This window comes from Desmodus rotundus, chromosome 5, assembly GCF_022682495.2.
Source record: "Desmodus rotundus isolate HL8 chromosome 5, HLdesRot8A.1, whole genome shotgun sequence".
Classification (NCBI taxonomy): Eukaryota; Metazoa; Chordata; class Mammalia; order Chiroptera; family Phyllostomidae; genus Desmodus; species Desmodus rotundus.
Genome location: NC_071391.1, coordinates 25860323 through 25875857, shown reverse-complemented (window position 1 = coordinate 25875857; position 15535 = coordinate 25860323). Strand labels below are relative to the sequence as shown.

The 15535-nt window shown below is 36.7% G+C and overlaps 1 long non-coding RNA gene across 1 annotated transcript in view; it reads left to right on the top strand.

Moving 5' to 3' along the window:
- Nucleotides 1-8641, top strand: part of LOC139440957 (uncharacterized) — a 238155-nt gene extending 229514 nt beyond the window's left edge. Inside the window, exons 3-5 of the long non-coding RNA XR_011651280.1 lie at nt 3576-3660; nt 6653-6756; nt 8064-8641. This is a non-coding gene — a long non-coding RNA (uncharacterized lncRNA). The remainder of the gene's footprint in view (nt 1-3575; nt 3661-6652; nt 6757-8063) is intronic.
- Nucleotides 8642-15535: the final 6894 nt, after the last annotated feature.

Here is a 15535-nt window from a genome sequence, read left to right as displayed (position 1 = left end):
CATACTGAATACTTCACTGGCTTTACATGTAACCCCCTCTAGGGGACCCCCCAAAAAGTGCTAAGTGCCTCTTCCATTCTGTCACCACACCACATTGCTCTCACTTCTGTTCCAGCACTTATGACATTGTAGTTATTTGATTTGTGTCTGGCCAGATGTACTGATTTTATAGCAAGAATTTAATAAATATTTGTTTGTTGACTTAATGAGTGAAGAACAAATTAGTGTTCCAGTGTGACATTCAGCAGCCACCGTATTGCAGCCCTAGGTATATAACTTTAGTATATTGTATTGACCACCTTTCTTTATTCAATGGGGCGAGTAGTTTACAATATCATGACTTATTCATGTCTGTATTTTGGAGGGAAAAGGTAGGGGAATAAAACATATACATATACACATACATACATACATACATACATAATTGATATCCAGTATACATGTAGCCAGAGCAGGCACTTGTTATTAGATTTAATGAAATTATTTTTTGTATATGTAGCCTACATAGTCCATGGAGTTCTCACTGAATGAATACTTTTTCATAATTCAGTACCAGAGAGGTGCCTTCCTATTTTTATGAAATAAAATTCATTCTAAAAAGGGACTGCTATGCCTCCGGAGACCAGCCTTTCAGAGTTCTAACGTCCTTTACCACCCAGGCTTGTACAACAAAGCATGGCGTAGGAGGTTTTTGCAGATAGATCAGTCTGGGTTCAAATCCTGCCACTTTCAAGTCATTTTATTGTTTCCAGTAGCCTCATCTGTAACCTGAGAATATTACACCCACCATGTAAGACTTCAGGAGAGTCATTTTCAGCATTTCTTGTCATTGGCACTATTGAGAATTTGGGGTGGGTAATTCTTTGCTGCAGGGTGCTACCCTATGCATTGCAGAGTTTTCAGCAGCCTCACTGGCCTCTACCCATTACATGCCATAAGCACGTACAGCCCAGGTGTGATACATAACAATGTCTCCGGTTATTGCCAAATTTCCCCAGGAAAAGAGGACGCAGGGGATCACACCTGGTTGCTCACTAACTTATATGTGATCATGTGTATGGTATGCCCAGAATAGAGCAGATGTTTCATGAGTCTCCCTTCCCTTCCTTAATGGGGCTAATGAAATTCCACACCAAGAATTACGTGTCCTCAGAAAAAGTATTTATGTCTACGAATCGCCATGGCCACATCCCAGGGAATGTTTCATCTGAGATGATGTGTGGTATCTTTTTCAGCCCTACCTGGCTCTCCACAGCAGCTTCATTCCAAAAGCCTTAATTATCAGTGCAAAGCGATAGTCTGAATTTTCCGGTGATGAGGCTCAGGCTCTAGTATGCAATGTCTGTGAAGAAAGAAAATACACAGTCCTTTAAGTGGGAGAGGAAAGGGGAGGAAGAGGAAAAACCTTCCACCCTGAGATAAATTGGAGGCTGTGGGTGTCACGGCCACATGAGCCGAAGGATGATCGATTCCCCTAGACTCCGAGTGGCACAGTCTGTGCCCAGAGCACTGGTTGACGTCAATCGGATTAAGTGGCCTCAATGGGAGCACTGCATGTAAGATGAGTTAAAGGCCCAAGGACTCATCACTGTCTCCAAACACAGCTTCTGACCTCATAGTGAGAGGGAGGAGAGTCAGTGAGTGAGGAATGCGGGGAGGCTTGCTCTTGCTGAGGGAAGGTTCTCCTGGTTGTACAACATGCAAGTGAAGTCTGCAAACACTGACCCTTCTGCACACACAGGGGCTGAGGAAGATCTCAAGCCAATGGCAGGCTCGATCAGACGTGTATAAGCTCCCCTAGCTTCATTTTGAGAAAAAGTGACAAACTTTCAAGACAGTTTTACCTTAAGACATGAATGTAAAGAGAGCAAAGCCTCAGCGTTCACTAATAGATTTTGCCACTTCTCCTAAATGAATAATTTAAATGGCTAAATCTAGTCAAAGAGTTTGGAAAAGCATCCAACATAATAACACTATATAATTGTTAACTATTTTTATTACCGTTAATCATGTCGCTGCTGCTGCTACTTTCACTTTTTGGCAAATCCTTCAAGAGTCATCTGAGGAAAGATTTTCCTAAATCTTTAGGATATATTAAGTTCCCCTCTTTTGTGATTCCACAGATATAAATTATCCCAATCATTATTTCATTCTATTAAAATTATCTACTTAGCTATTTTTATTTTACTGAAATATTTTCTTTAATTTTAAGGTCTTATTTCATTCGTTTTTTGAAACTTTAGCATTAGCAAATTGTTTGGTTTACACATGTTTGTTAAATTCAGTGATTGAAAATATCCTCCCAGATCTCTGCAATCTTTCTAGAATACATTTTTCATGGAGGAAGCATGTCAGGATAACCAATCAAAACGAGAAGAGAATTAAAAATTGGTTTTCCCCAAAGCATTGTGGGCTTACTCCTCATCAGTGTCATTCATTCAAGTCCAATAGAGAATCTCGTTCTCAGGACAGCTGACCAGGAATGCATATGTGGCCCTATGCAGTGAAGAACAAACCTTACTTGAAGAGAGATTTAGCCATTATCTTTGGCTACTGAGAGGTAATTTCTGGGTTCCTCAAATGCCCTGTCTGATAGGAAAGTCTTTATTTGCCTGTTTTCTTTGGCTGCTAGACAGTCTAATGATGTGATTTATGATGAGAGCTTTGAGACAGACATTATCAGTTCCAGCCTTCAGGAAAACTGATGACCATTCCCTAATGTCCAAAAGGGGCTGGAGACTAAAAGTCAGCCATGTGTATCAGATGTGGTCAACCCCCAACAAAAGCTCTGGACATCAAAGTCTTCAGAGAGCTTCCCTGGTTGGCAGTACTCTGTGTGTGCTGTTGTGCCACAAGAGGAGGACAGCAAGATGCCCAGTATTCGGACCTGTCCAGGACTCTATCCTCTGAATTTCTTCCTTTGGCTAATTTCAACCTGTGTCCTTTCCCTACCATAAACCATGTGTAAATAGCTATCACTGAGCTCTGAGTTTTTCTAGTGAATTATCAAACCTGAGGGTAGGAACCCCCCTGCAAAATTTGGTATTTAACTATAGATATATCTACCACCACCGCATGCTGACCTAAGTGACCATCATTTGGGTCAGTAGATAGTATTTTCTTGGAAGAAAATTTTCCTGTGCCTAGAACCTTCGAAGCTACCTAAGACTTCTTCCTGTTATTGGGCAAAACTGAATGATTATAGGAGGAAGGTACAGTGAACACATTATAAGGGTATTGAAGACAAACTTCACATGAGTTGTTTGCTCTAGTTTTACTTGAATTGCTATAACCTCATATCGCTTCTTAATATACACAAAGGTTACATCCGTGGCTTGTGCTATCCCAAGATGATCACTTGTGCACATCACCTGGGAATACACCTGTCTGAGATACATTGCTAGAGGGTAGGTATGATTTTACAGAGCTGGGTCCAGAATCTGACTAGACAACTCCACAGGTAGCTTACGAGGAGTAACTATTCCTTATTTGGGGGGAAGCAGAAGGTTTTTTGTTTATTTGTTTGCTTGTTTGTTTGTTTCTACCACCCATTTGTCTTCTACCTTTCATCACAGGGCCACTAACCAGACATATCCTTGAAATACAACCAGAAGTTTGTAAATCCACAAATCAGAGAAGACCTTCAGTCCTCAAATGCAGGTGATGAATATATATATATATATAAACATTCTTATTCGTAACTCAACATAGCTTCTATTTCAGGCCCTCATATTGCAACGCTGGAAGGAATCTTAAATCAGTCTTTCCTGGGATATATCATTTCGAGGAGCACATGTGTAGTACCAGGGTTTTGAAGGAGATGAGAGAGAACATATGTTCTTAGCGATATCTAGATATACAAGCAACCACTGAAATCTCCGTATCTGTGGTGAGTTTGGTGGCCACTATGTGGCTGTACTTTTGTGCCACTTTGGGCCTTGAGACTCTGTGATTCTCTCATGATTTCATCTGCCTCAACTGACCATTCTTTTCTCTCTGATATCTGCTACTTTTCAGGGAAGCTAAGGAAAAGTGGACATTGACCTTCTTCCCATTTTCTTCCTCCCCTGTCTCTTAGGCTGGAAGCCAATTTCTTCCCACTATTTCTGGCGTAATTTCTCCTCTTTTACTTTTTATGCCAGTCTTCTAAATTGTCTTAAGGACTTCAGTTTTTGGAACACAAAGCCCAGAAAGACCCTGAAATTATTTTTGAGTTCTACCTTGTTATATCTATCCTCTGAGGCAGTGAACCAAGAACTGACTAGTTCCTTAATTGGGGGAAAACAAAGAAATTTCAGCATGAAAAAAAGTTAGAAGAGATAATAGACTCTAAAGCTTCTCCTTAAAACTTGACCTCAACCCATAGCATAAGATACACACTTACCATCATGACCAATTACCACATGGACATACTACCACATGTACATATATAAACACACATTGGCATGATCAATTACCACATTTATATATACACATATATAGTGTTGTGTGCACATACACACACATATAAATTCATATGCATGTGCATGTATGTATTTATGCATGTGTAAATGTATGAAATACAAGTTTTTAAGAACATTTTTATCTCTACTATATTGAATATTGTTCTTAAAAATTATTTTCCTCTATTGTAGTTTGTTATTGATGATGGCCATTCACCACACGGATTTTACGAGCACTGGTACATCACAATGTAGTATTTGAAAATCACTAACTTGGTTATGTGACAATTCTGTTTTCACTGCTGAAATGGATTTTTGAGGGAAGTAGCTGAATTTTTTTCAACTTTCAGGTCAGAGAGTCAGTGATCCATCAAACCATGGAATTGGAAGTTTGTTTTTTTTTTTGCAGAGGATTATATTAAAGAAATTCCAACTCCCATTAACTCCTATGATTCTAAGAGCACAAGCTTAGAAAACTAAAATTAAAACCTTAACAATTATTTTTAAATAAGATATCCCAAGTCTCATAACTTCACTCTGGCACAGGTATCATTGTCTCCCTTTTACTGACCAAAAAAAAAAAATAGAAAAAGGAAAGTGAAGGGAGGAAGGAAGGAAGATGGGGGAGGGAGGGATGGTAGGAGGGAGAGAGGAAGGAAAGAATGAAGGAAGGGGAAAAAGAGAGAGAGAGAGAGAGAGAGAGAGAAAGGAAGGAAGGAAGGAAGAAGGAGGAAGGAAGGGAGGAAAGAAGAGCAAAAAGAAAGAAATTCTGGGGGACTGAACACCCTCAGTGTTACAAAGCTATTGAGTGCAAATGTGGACTCAAATCCATATCATCAGATTGCTAACCACATTCACAGTATAGTATACCACTTTGCCTTTTTAAATACTTTCAAACTCAAACTTACAAAGTGCTTATTATGAGCCAAGCACCATTCTAAAACATTCATAGAACAGGGCACTAAAGCAAAATAAGTTAATGCATTTGTTCAATATCATATAAGGTATAATATATGGAGGCAGACTTCGACTGAGATGTCTGACTGCAGAGACTCTTCAATGAAGAGGACTGCAGGAAAGGCATGTTTGCTCACTGGTCCGCATTAATAAATTTAGTAATGACCTGCAGCCAAGAAAGTAAATGTTCTCATGTGTAAACTGAAGTACTTATATCAGGTCTTATTAAAAATATATAATAGTAATAATTATAATATAAATTATTTAATTCATAAATGAAATAATTCATATAAACATGTGATATATAAATCTTAAAATAATAAATTTGAATGTAATGTGGCTGAAAATTTTAATAAAATCTACATGATTAATAAGGTAAATATTAAGTGAGGTGAATAAAAAGGTAAATTTCTTAAAATCATAAAGAAGGAAAATAATGGTGGGAGAATAATATGTAATTATACAGGAGTCATGATAAAAAGCCTTGGTCCTGTCCACTTGAGATACGGAGAAATGATTTTTCTGATGCAAAGAAATGCCAACTACTTTTAATTATTCACAGGAGTTACTAAGTAAAATATATTTTGGAAATAATCTAGCATAGAAGAGTGTTCCTGATTATAATAATGTTTGATTAGTACCAAAAAGGACCCATAAAACTGGCTGAGGATTTTATAGGTCTATGGCCATATTATAACAAAACTCAAATATTTAAATAAAAAAACAATAAATGGTTGGTAATATCATGTAGAAAATAAAAAGAAGTGGAAGTGACATGAGTCTGATTATTAGCAGAGACCACATTGATTTAGCAGAACCAAGGTGAGAAATGGACCATGTTATTTAAGTACCTTTGGGTGGGGAGTTAAATCTGCAGAACACGGGTGCAATCTAGTACAGCAGGTCTTGAATCCCCACCCCCCATCCTTTCCCTTTTTCGTCACCAAGTCGCGTATGCCTATGATCCAGTGGCGTTTGTGTATTTGGATGAAATATCAAATGGCTTTGAAAAGAAGTAAATTGTAGCAATAATTTATAAAGCAAACTGAAAAAATTAAAATAAAAGGGGAGTTAATAATTACACTGTGACAATAAACATGAATGGGGCCATCCTAGGCAAATTGAGATGTAAAGGCAAAGGGAGAACATGCAGCCAGTTCGGTTGCTAAAATGTAGCTCTTTTTTTGTACATTGGTAAATGCCCAAAGCTCCAAGTAACCAAAGTATCTCTTAATGCTTCTGAACCACTTCAGCCCTTCCACTATGACCTACAGACCAATCAGTGGTGCAGCAAATGAGGGGACAATGAGGACCTTTTATAGCACTACTGCACTGGAGTCTCCATACCCATAGTAAGGTATGCCTGGTTTGTACGTTGATGTCATTGTTAATAGTACGTTCTTTTCATCACAAAAAATGCCCTAAATTGCATGATAAATTTTATGACTACACTATCCATAGGGCATGCTAAGCAAATGCAGTAATCTTGGTTGGAACAGGGAAATAGCATATTGACTTTCCGTTTCCAAATCCACCTAGCTAGATTATGTAATAAGTACTCACATTCTGGAATATAGCATATAATTGCCTCCCAGGGTGACTGGTACCCTACGGACTGGGTCTTGCAGCTTCACTGTAGTACACAAAATTATTTTCCTTAATCTGTGGGTTTCTTTGAATGAAGATGAGTCAGAGAGTCCTTCGGGGCAGGAGAAGAGGAAGTATATTACTGCACTAGAATTGATTTCACTTCCTGTGAATATTCTCTTCTCCAGAAATAGCCTTTGGCCCTCAGTAATTATTTTAAGACACTTTCTCAATTGACACTGTATTAGCATCTTGGCACTTAAAATTATGTTTATCTTAAAACATAAAGATATTCCAAACTACCCATATAGACATATCTGTACTACACTGAGAGTGATGTTCTTCTGGAAAGTGGAAGGGATCAAAAAAGACTAAATATGCACATTCACAGAGTCATTCAGCAATTAAATATTTATCAGTACCTATTATGTGCCAGGCACTATCCCAAAAGTCCTTAAAACATACCAGAGAATAAAACAAACAAAAAGTTATTGGGGAGATAGGGCACTTTTAAGTAAAGTGGTCAAGGTGGTCTTTGATAAGATAGCGAGATTTGAGCAAAAACTTGAAGGAAGTGAACGAATTAGCTTTATGAGTATTTTGGAGAAGCGAATTCCCAAAGGTGAGAGTAAGCAGTATACGGTTCTGAGGGATTTACTTAACCCTTCGAAGAACAGGACGGAGGTGGACATGGTGAAGTGGTGAGCAGGAGATGAGGCCAGACAGCAAGGAAAGGGGCCCAGGTGGTGCAGAGTCATAGAGGCTATCACAATTATTTTGACCTCCATCTGAGAGAAGTCAGAAGTCCTTGGGTGGTTTTCTGCATATGTGTGACATTATATGACATACTAAAGGCATAGACTGGCTACTGTAGCCTGAAAACAGACTGCAGGGCTTCAGTTTTGGAGCCTGTGACAGTAATGCAGGGAGAGCTGGGGTGGGTCAGACCAAGGTAGTCACAGTGGAGGGAGTTAGATTCTCCCTATATTTTACAAGCACAGAAACAGTATTTCTTGGGAGAAGTGAAAAGGGGAAATTCAGGGATGATTCCAATGCATTTGTTTGTTCATTTGTTAGTTTTACTAGCCAGCTGGAAGGACCGTTACCATCATTTGGTATAAAGAAGATGGCGGGTAGACAAAGACTGGAGGTGTGGCAGTGGAGGATAAGTTTGTAAAATTGAAGGTGGTTTTGGAAATATGTCATGTTGACAACTAGGTATGTAAATCACAAATTCACATCTTATTTGTTTTTATTGTGTGCAAAACTGTGTTGTATATCAAAGCATATAAAATTATGGAAGGTACCATCCCTACCTCTTTTTCATTCTGTGACCTCTTTAGCTATTGTTGTAAGTCTTGCCTTCACAGCCACATTCCTCGAAAGAATGGTTTATGCTTATTTCCACTTCTTCACCACAGTTTCTCTTCTCAATCTGCTATAGTCAGGTTTCTTCTGTGACCAGTTTTACAAAATGAATCACCCTACATTAACATGTACAAGACATGTTGTCACTCGAAAAGTTTTCAGTTCTCGTATTACTTGACTCTTCATTTTCAGTGTTCAAAAGCAGAAGTCCTGTTATGAGGGGGAGTTTTTGTAAGAATACATCTTGATTCTTTTTGTTGTTGTTGTTGTTCCTTAAAAAGTGATAAAGCCTCCCTGAGGTGGAATAAAAAGAGAGATTTACAGAAGAGAGCAATTGAGTGTGACCGTTAATGTTATCTGTAATTTACTTCAACATTCTGAAAAAAAAAATGAGTAGTTTTCAAACTTTATTTTTTACCTCAACCTATAGTTTGAAGTATATAGTATGTTGAAATTCAGAATGTGCACACACACAATCACATACATAATCACATGTCTACATGTAAACGCACATACACACATAACTGATATAAACACTTTAAGGGATGTATTTTTCCTTTCTATGTTCTTGTATTTTGATATTTTAATTTTGTTGTATATTATTACAAAAAAAATACTGCTCTTGATACCTGAATTTTTTGTATTACTCATTAATGGGTCACTGAGATCTGCAGTTTGGAAAGTCCTAATAAGTTAGTTAATTGTAACTTAAAATCAAAAGGTAGTTAATTAACATTTAAATCATCCCAATCATAAGTCTGTTCTCCAAGGGTTCTTGATTAGCACCAATGAAACCTGATCAGGGGGTTGTACCCCCCAAGACTTCCAAGTAAGAGCTTGACTTCATAGCAAGTACTTTGTGTATATATTGTGGAGATTTTGAAAGAGAAATTATTTTTTTCTCTTTTTGTAAATAATGACATAATTGGAGGGTACACCTGACTCTGGTGAGCTGCCTACCTGTAGTTTAATACCTGGTTTTAAGATTGTGAAACTGTACTTCATAGACAAGTAAAATTTAAAAAAGAAAACAAATTGGGAGACCAATATGGAGTTGTCAATAATTAACTTGTCTTCTCTCTTCCATAGTTTTAAAAGTATATTTGAAAAATATATTTTAAAAAATGAAAAAATACATTAATAAATATATAAGTTAAAAAACTTTTACATATATTTTATAAACTTTAAAAAACTTTTATATATATTTGAAAAAATATAACATTAATAAACAAATAAAAGTTTCTATAATTTTTTGTTAAAGTAAATAGTATTTAAAATATGAGATGGATACAAATATTGCACAAAAATGTCTGCTTTTTCACAAATGGACTTTGAAAAACTATACAAACCTGGTGAGCCCAGCAAGTCAAAATTTGAAGTTGTACATTTGGTCTAAAAGTCCATACTGCCCAAGGTTCTACCCACCCTCCTTTCTAGTGCAAAGTTACCCTGTGTGATCTAAAAGCAGCATATCTGATCCTGACATAGAATCATTTCAGCATTTTCCGCTTAGTAAATCTTTCACTCAGGGTGACTGGTGGGGAGCTTAACAATGAAAATCAGAAAGTAGAAAACATACGAAAGAATCTGCGTGAATGTCTTTAAACCTGCTTGCTAACAGGGGTTCATCCTCATGGCAGATTTTATTCTAGAGTTGCTCACATTATTTAAAAAAAAACAAACAAACAAATAAAACACCTGGGGAAGAACAGGGAAACAAGTGCCTTCTCCATCTCTCATCAGCAGAGTAACCCGATATTACCAAAAAAGAACCTGAAAATTGTGAATGGCAGATCATCCTATGGCAGTTTGCAGTATAGATGTTAGTGGGTGATTCACAAGAGCTATAACTTACTCATTTTTGCAACCCAAGTATCCTCCAGGTAGATAGGAACCAATAAATACTCCAGTTGAGTAGAAGACCTGTTTTGCATTTCCTTTCTGGAGCTTTGAAAGGTGATAACTTCACAGAATTTCCAGGACCATCATCACATAAGACAGCAGGCAGCCTAGGTACTCAGGCACAGAAGACCTGAAAGGCCTCACCAAGCATCCTGAGGTCCCAGACCTCATGGGAGAGCAATCGAATTTCCAATCAACCTGAAAGCATCACAGTGGTTAATGGGGCTTCCAGGTCAGATTAGAGGACTCAGATCAGAATTTCTACAGCATGACTTCAAATCTTCAGCACTTTCTAGGTGTGCATAAACAAGTTAATGTTCTCTGAAGCATGGTTTCCTAATCTGTAAATTGAGGAGAAACATGTATTCCATGAAGCATTGCCATGAATATTCATTGGATAACATTAAGTAGTGGGTATTTACAAATAGTTTGGAACTAAAGTCTAATTTGGATAAATGTAGAGAAAGATAACATTTTCTTCTCTTCTAAGAGATATACTGAAGGCTAAGTTATGCATCAAAGAAAAAATATTAATAATCTTTATTGAATGTCTATATAGCACATACTAAAGTAAGCAGTTTGACAATATGTGCCATTTTAATTGGCTCAGTAGCCCTGATCATTGAATATACTTGTAATGCCCATGTTACAGATGAGGAAAATCAAACACGGAGAAACTTACCCAGAGTCACAGAGCACAGAAATGGTTAAGTCTGTGTTGAAGTTGAAATCAGATTTTTCAGACAGAGAAAAACAAATACTGTATGATCCCACTTGTATGTGGAATCTGAGAAAGAAACTCACGGAAATAGAGGTCAGATTGGTGTTTTCCGGAGGCAGGTGTTGGGGGGTGGGGAATTGGATAAAGGTGGTCCAAAGGTACAAACTTCCAGTTATAAGATAAATTCTAGGTGTGTAATATACAGCATGATGACTGTTGTTAAGAATACTATACTGTATATTTGAAAGTAGATCTTCAAGGTTCTCAGTCACAAGGGGAAAAATGTAGCTGTGTCAGAGGATGGCTGTTAACTAAACTTACTGTGGTAATTTCACAATATATACATACATCAAATCATTACATCATATACCTTAAACTGAAACAATGTTTTAGGTCAATTATATCTCAATACATCTTGAAAAATATATGAAAAAGAAAACAAAAGAAAACACAAACGTCTGGCTTGAAAAGCAATCCTTCCTGCTGCCGCTGTAGACAAAGCTGGGTCCGTGTTACTACCGTGCAAATAATCAGTAGACCTCCTGAAGCAGGAGAAGTCACCTATATCATTTTTAGTAAAATTTCCAAATGTACAGAAGAAATAATTTATAATATTATTTTTCCAAGGGAAATTTAACAAAGATTTCAGAAATATTTTCATAAAGAAAAATACTGTTTTAAGTAAAATTATGTAGATATCATTATAAGATAAAAAAGTATATTTTCAAGTCTTATCTTCTTAAAAAAATACCCACCAGCATTACAAAACAACAAGATTATTTCTTTCAATTAATGTACATTGTTACTCAGAGTTGGAAGTAGATTAATTTATTTGGGAAACTGAGTAGCCTTTTATGAATACCGTACTGCATTGCAAAACTAATTTCTTCTTTTTGTTTATACATTATGATTTAATAAAGGAAAATTTATGAGTGGCCTGATCTAATCGTGGATTATTTGTCTCTCCAGATGTCCCTATTAAATGATCATATCCCACCATCTATTAAAACCAGACCTTGGTCAAAATTGCTCTTTAAGTCAGATACAGCTTTGGGAAGTATACATGAAACATAGATATCACCTGATATAGTGTCTGGTACTTAGGTAGCCCTCAATAAATGTTCTTAGTGCTGTCCTTACAGTAGCTGATGTTATTTCTTTTACTGTTACTTCGCTATTGTATGGCACAAGAGAGAAATGATTCAGTGGTAATATATCAACTTAGTATGACAACAATGGTAGTGGTGGTGGTGACAACACCAGCCCATTATTGCTAATGCAATATACACCTTCATATCCAGATATATGTAGTCTTCCAGCAAAAGTCCAGCCATTGTTAATATAATGAAAACAGTTTGTGCAACATCCATGTAACCTGGCAGCCAAGGAGGGTGGACTGGAATGCACATGGGTGAACAATGACGACTTCACTGTACTGGTCAGTGGGGGTGGTAGGCTCTGTTGAGTGAACATGCATACTGTGTGGCTGTTGCATTCAAAATGACTGAGTGAGGAGAGCTACAAATTTGCATCAAATTTTGTGTTAAGCTTGAACATTTCTGCATGGAAACTATTCAGATGATTCAGAAGGCTGCAGCTATGGGAAACTGGTGATTGACAGCTTTATCATGACAACACGCCCTCTCATGCATCACATCTCATACAGAAGTTTTTGGCAAAGCATCAAATCACCCAGGTGCTTTAGGCAATTTGGTGCCCCGAGACTTCTGGCTTTTTCCAAAACTAAAATCACCTTTGAAGGGGAAGAGATTTCAGATCATCAGTGAGATTCAGGAAAATATGAGGGGCAGCTGATGCTTAATTGGGAGAACTGTGTGAGATCCCAAGGTGCCTACTTTGAAGGGGACTGAGGCATCATTGTCCTATGTACAATATTTCTTGTATCTTCAATAAATGTCTCTGTTTTTCATATTACATGGCTTGATACCATTTGGACATACTTTGTATTATCTTATGTAACTATTACTATGATACTAAGAGGACTTTTTATTAAGTCCATTTGACAGATGAAGGAATTGAGGTTCACAGAAACTAATATATACCCAAGCCTTAACAGCCATTAAAAATCTGTTTCTAGTTTTCTTCAAGGGTCTTTTACTTTCCATTTCTCATGATGTCTCTGTTAAACTAAACTCCTTCCAAATCTTGGATTATTAGTTACTGGAGAGGGAATTGACCAGCAGGAACTCATGAGGTTTTAAACTCAATAGTTTGAACATAAAGGCATTTCTATTAACACCAAAAGAAGAGTTTCACCATTGCCCAACCATACTACTATCATCTCTTAAGCAACCATTTAATTCTCCCTGACTATAGTCTCCACCTGAGAGTTTTGCCTTCTATTTTGATAAATTATCTTCTGATGCAGAGAGGCTTACCTGCACCACTGGAAACACTTATAGCATACATTCTTGCTTTTCAAGAACCATGACAAAAAACTTGAGTTTTCATATTAAAAATATAGAAATATATTTATTCTTGATCCAGGAAAGGTCTTGAAAATAAAATGTTGATGGACCCTAGGAAAAAGTGGTGCATAAGACAGATATACATTCTACCCTTTGAGAACTTAGAAATCTTGCAGAAAAAAAGGTATTAAACAATTTGTTTGCTGGATCCTAGAACTGCCAGATTTGGCAAATAAAAATATAGAAGTTAAATTTTAATTTTAGATAAAAGTATTTTAGTATAAGTATGCCCTTTGCAATATGTGTGACATCTTGTACTTAAAAATTGCTATTTACTGGGAATTCACATTTTATTGTGCATCCTCATCCTTTATTTTATCTGGCAACCTTAAATGGACAGTACAACAAGAAGAGGTCTATTTGGTGGTATGTTTTTTATTTTTCTAACAAGGATCGATCCTTAAATCTTAAAGTTCCAATTAAAATAATAATAACAATGGGCCATTTGGGAGACAAGACATGCAGTGAATCTCCATGGGAGTTTTTCCCCAAGTTCACATGGAAATAAATGACTCAATGTTATGATGCAAAAAGATTATTTTGGAGAAAAATCCCATTTCCTGTAAAGGACATTGCATCGTACCTCAGGGAATTTGTGTGACACGTGTAATGTTGTCACCTGTGAACATAGCTGGAATGAATCATAAGATCACTGCTTGCCACAGAGATGCCAGGACTCTAAGGTGAGCTTTGGGACCTCATCAACCAACACTTTTCACCTGTGTGGAAAAACTGGGATATGAGACATTGGAAAGCTGGGATGTAAATTATGAGAAATGCTGTCAAGCAGAAAGATTGAGGTCAATGGGTAACTTGGGTGACAGTCTTAGTTCTGTGACTAAAACACACTTGTCCATTAGTCTAGGTAGTAGTGCCTGATGCTGCGTCTTGCACATAATAGGCTGTTGAAAAATTTTGACTCTTAATTTGGGCATCCTTTTCTTCTCGTGTCTGTTTCTTCATCTATTAAGTGACCAAAATGTATTAAGATTTGCCAATAAAATGTGACCACCCAATGACTAGATTGTAAGCCTGATCCTACTGGTGCCTGGAAAATGCTTAGTTTTACTTGAATATCTTTAATAATAATTATCTCTGACATTTCTTTAGTGCTTAATAAGTGTCTGGTTCCAAGCTAAACCTCTACCTGCATGCATTATTTTAATCTTTGCAACAGCTTAAAGAGGTAGAAACTTTGTTATGTACATTTTATAGTTTAAAGAGGTAAGGCTCAGCGTATTTAAATTATTTGTCCAAAGTTCAGTGGCTAATAAATGTTGGGTATGGGTTTAAGAGCAAGGCAATCTGATTCCAGAGCATGTACTATGGATCACTAATGAATTAAGTCCACATGATAATAACTAGCGGTTTTTTAGTGCACTAATTATTTATAAGCATTATTTTATTTAATCCTCACAAGAACCCGATGAGGATACCACCTTAAGGATATCGTGTGGTTTGTCAAGGGTCACAGAGTAAGAAAGCACAGCAGGATTTGGTTCTAAATCTTTCTAATTCTTAAATTATGCTCCTAATGACAACTAAATACTGACTACTTTATCATATACGGGAGGAAGCTGCAGCTCCTGATAATTAGGAAGCTGACCTAAATTCACAAAGCTAATTAATAAAAGGAATAAGATTAATAAATATACTATCTCTTGATTCCTGATCCAATACATTTTTTATTATTCCTCTGCCAGCTATACCATTCCATTGCTCTTAGTTGATATTTATGATTAAATTTAGAGAGAATTTTTGTCCAAATAAGACTCTAATGATCAAGCTTTAGAATGCTGACTTTCTCATATAATTCATAATTTCTACATAGTCATCTATAAAGCAGAAAGTAGTCTCTAGCACCTCTGTTTTACCTTGGAACTTGTCAGCTCACAAAATTATAGGCCAATAAATTCCTTGAAGGGTTAAATACATTTAAAAATTATAGAATGTATACATAGCCAAAAAGCCAAAAATCATCCTTTAAAATAAATCATCTCATCTGTTACCTGTAACAAAATTTGGATTTGTGGCAGTCTTCAGAAGTTAATTATAGACGCCAGATGTCT